The sequence below is a fragment of the Pseudophryne corroboree genome, chromosome 1, assembly GCF_028390025.1.
Source record: "Pseudophryne corroboree isolate aPseCor3 chromosome 1, aPseCor3.hap2, whole genome shotgun sequence".
NCBI lineage: Eukaryota > Metazoa > Chordata > Amphibia > Anura > Myobatrachidae > Pseudophryne > Pseudophryne corroboree.
In genome coordinates this window covers 513005529-513009936 of record NC_086444.1, presented here as the reverse complement: position 1 = coordinate 513009936, position 4408 = coordinate 513005529, and the positions used below count along the sequence as shown (strand labels likewise).

The following is a 4408-nucleotide window of genomic DNA, read 5'->3' as shown; positions in this document are numbered from 1 at the left end:
CGGGATCTGGCACGCTCACTATACGCTGCTCTGCAGTCGATTGATCTAGACTGCAGCAGACAGCATAATGGATCCGTAAATCTCTGATGCCGGCAAAGGAGAAAGCAGAGATTTCAGACAGTGGGGACTTACTGCAGCTGTCTGAGGGTGCTGAATTGGAATCTCGCGCCCATACAAATCCGGCGCCCAGGGCGTATGCCCCCCTAGCCCCCCCTAGTTACGGCCCTGTTATAGTCAGTGGGTGACAGGAGAGTTAGTGGATGACAAGAGACAGGTGACAGCACACTTTAATATATAGAAAAAAAGGAGAACTAGAAAATTGTGCAATAATCTCTTACCACACGTTTTCACTTATTAAAATGCATAGAAAAAACATGTAATCACCCTTTCAAATATGTTGTCATTTCCTCATATTGGCCCTCATTCCGAGTTGTTCGCCCGCTAGCTGCTTTTAGCAGCATTGCAAACGCTAGGCCACCGCCCTCTGGGAGTGTATCTTAGCATGGCAGAATAGCGAACGAAAGATTAGCAGAACTGCTACTAAAAAAATTCATGCAGTTTCTGAGTAGCTCCAGACCTACTCCTAGACTGCGATCACCTCGGTCCGTTTAGTTCCTGGTTTGACGTCACAAACACGCCCTGCGTTCGGCCAGCCACTCCCCCGTTTCTCTAGCCACTCCTGCGTTTTCACACCTGGCATGCCTGCATTTTTTAGCACACTCCGCACAGAAACACCCACTTCCTGTCAATCACACTACGATCACACGAGCGATGAAAAAACGTTGCTCGACCTTGTGTAAATCTACAAAGTTTTGTGTTAAATTATGACACCCCCCTCCCCAACACACATTAATATGCACCCCCCTCCCCACCACACATTATTATGACCCTCCCCAGCACACATTAATATGATCCTCCCCCCACCACACAGTATTATGACCATCCCCCCCTCCCCAGCACACATAAATATGACACCCCCCTCCCCAACACACATTAATTTGACACCCCCCAGCACACATTAATATGAAAGTTTCTCTCCTCCCCCTTTGCCCTGCAACAGAACTACCTCCTCTGTGTGGCACTGTGGCTGTGGCTGGCTGCTAGTGCTGCTCCTCTTCCCGTGGCTGCTGGCTCCTCCAGTTAGTGCACAGTCAGGTGTACAGCATGTGACTTCCTGTATGTTCATTGATGCTCTGTGTTCATACTTGAATCCACCGCTTATAGGATGGGAGGGGTGAGTGGTGCTGATGGCTGCTGTGTCTTCAGTCACAGAGGGGAGGAGAGGGAAGGGAGGAGGGGCGACACTGCTGCCAGTCTTAACAAGGGCAGCGGGGAGGATCAAGCAGAGGGTGGGAGATTTCTGACACAAGTGTGTGAAGAGCTCATGTTGCCGGCGCTGCTGCTTGTCAGTGTGACAGGCGCACACTGTGGCAGCCGGCACCAACACTGCATATCAGCAAGGTCGCAGAGCAGGGAGAGCGCCTCTCTAGCCCAGCGCCTCCCTGCTTTGCAGACCTTGCTGAGTGGGTAGCGCTGGGCCTGTGTACATACACACAATTCATTTATGTTTCATATACACCTTATACACACAACCTGAAGGTCATATAATACAATATGTTTAATAACTTTGTGTATTAAACAAAGTGTGTGTACATTGAGCCATCAGAAAACAAATGTTTCACTTTTTCAGTATCCCTTAAAAAATTCTGTATTTCGGAATATTCTGTATTTCGGAATATTTTGATATGGGATACTCAACCTGTAATTGATTATACATCCATTTAGGTAATGGTAATGTAAGTCTTTGGCCATAGGGACAACTGCACTCCCTGCCCCCCCCTCCCCCAAAAAATATGTGTGCCATAAGGGTGGTACACACGGGGAGATGTGTGCTGAGCAATCTATCACAGAACGCTCCGCACACATCTTTCCCCGAGCTCAGCACACAGCGCAATGTTTGCTGAGCGAGGGAGGAGGGGGGGGGGGGACGCTCACATGCCAAATCTAAAGCCAGCGATAGCGATGCGCTTGACTGCGCATCGCTGTCGTCTGCACCCTATACACGGAGCGATGTGTGCTTAGTTTCTAAGCAAATAACTACAAATCGCTACTTGTGTACCCCCCCTATAGATACATCTTACTGCATAGCACTGTAGCAGTTTATCAGGGCAAGCAAACAGCTAAAGTGTTACGATTTGCCCAACTTCCAGTTAAAATTATGAATTAATAAATAATTGCTCAAGCTCCATTCTCAATTTTTGTAACACGTTATAGTAACTAAAAAAATAAACAAAAAAAACACAAAGCAAATAAAAAAAGCACTATTTTTATATGATAGAACATAGCAAAATGTAATTGCTTTGTGAGAAGCATGTTACATGTATGATTGTGCATAGCTGATATTTTGTCTTTGGTGTTCTTGCAATAATAATTACTTGACGTACAGTAAATATACTGTATATTGGTGGTACATTTTCAGATAAAAATCCTGTATGTCACTAAAATGTGCAATGTGCAATTTGCTCTCTATTGCCAGAGACACATAGCACTTGGTAGATTGCTGACCTCAAAGATTTATCTAGGGATTAGTGAATCGAGTTCTAGTCTGTATGGCAAGGCTTACAAACATGATTGTAACTGCACAGAATTTTCATTACGGCTTTATTGCAAGATCACTGGAATTATATAAGAGTGACGTTACAGACACCACACTCATTTTAGGGCTTTTTGTATTTCCACTATGTGTTTTGAAAGGCAGCATTACGAGAAGATTTGGTTTAACTCATTATGCGCTCTTTAATTAAATGAGAGGAGCACATAACAGCTGTAAGAGAAGTTTCACAGGATCATAGCTTGATGCACAGTTGGAGTGGCACAGTCAGCATGAGGTACAAAAAATATTTCACTATTCTAGAAGCTGCCATCGGCATCACCCCACTGAATAAGAGAGAGCTACTACCAGAAGGAAGACATGCAAATCTCTGGAAGTATTCAGGGTAAGATGATCTTGTCAGAACTGCTCCATTGTGCTCCATCCATTTCTGTATTATTCTTTCAGATTTTAGGCATTTGAAAACATTAGTTCACTATTACTATCCCTATTTATCTACATGCATTTGTATCATTGTGTAAATAGCAAATCTTGCATACACCAGGTGTAAATATTGTCATCTGTTGTTTAAAAATGGGGCAGAGATGGGTTATTGTCTGTACTTTAAAAAAAATGTTTAAATCACTTGGTGAGTTTGTCTGTTATCATTTAAAGCCGCAGTTTCACTATCTCAAAATTGTTTCAGGAAGTATGTTGGCATAATATATATCAATCAACCAACCAAGAAATCCGGAATGTATATGTGGATTATTACTGGAACTATAATGTTAATCTTTCAAAAGGGAAATACAATAAGAAATAAAGATGTACCTATTAGGAATAAAATTGTATAAATCTACAAGTAATATACAGTATATCAGTGGTTCTCAAACTTGGTCCTCAGGACCCCACACGGTTCACGTTTTCCAGGTCCCCTGGCAGGTGCACTGTGTATCACCAACTGTCACATTTTAAAAATGTACAGGTAACCTGCAAAACATGAACTGTGTGGGGTCCTGAGGACCGAGTTTGAGATCCTGTGCAGTATATCATTAATGGAAAATGTGAAGCTCTTTAACTTCATGAACCTTTATTTTGGAATATAATGTGCACAAGTATGACCATTATATTTCTTTGAAATTACTGTAATAAATAAAAATACACAGTTACTAATATTTCAGCATAATTTTATACTGCTGGACAGGTACACATCTTAACAATTCATACAAAGTACTGTCTAAGACAGACCTGCATGTTATACAGTCCCACCCTGGCATTTTTACATATAATTGTTCAAACACATTTTTTAAAAGGATGGTGTAGCAACAGAATAATAATTCACTACTAAAAACTGTGCACAATATATAATTGGTATTCTATGCCATACTATAAATATCTCTACCTCCGTACTCTTCATTGCATTCCTGGGTTGTGGTCAAAATACAGGCAATTGGGATCCCGACAGTCAGGAGACCGATAGTGGGATCCCGACGGTCAGAATCCTGATGGATTCCGTAGATAAATAGGGTTGCACATTTTTCTTGGTACAATTTGTAAACACATACTGCAGTTTGTAGTTTGCAACATAAGATGAGGGCCTTGCAGAAATATGTCTTTCACCTCCTCCTGACATTGATATTTATTTTCAAAAAACATACTTTGTTTTAAAAGTTTCTTCAGATTAGGTATTGGATTCAAACATTTCCCTATTTATCTGCTGCCCTTTGGGCTGTTCCATCCCTTTTATGCCCAGTGTCCCACAGAGATGGTATATAGTATTGATATTTTTCCTCATAATAACTAAATGTCAGCCTAATA

The 4408-nt window shown here is 41.9% G+C and overlaps 1 protein-coding gene across 2 annotated transcripts in view; it reads left to right on the top strand.

Annotated features, from left to right (window-relative positions):
• TJP2 (tight junction protein 2) overlaps positions 1-4408 on the top strand; it is a 215271-nt gene that overhangs the window by 56968 nt on the left and 153895 nt on the right. The gene's annotated exons all lie outside the window — the stretch shown is intronic.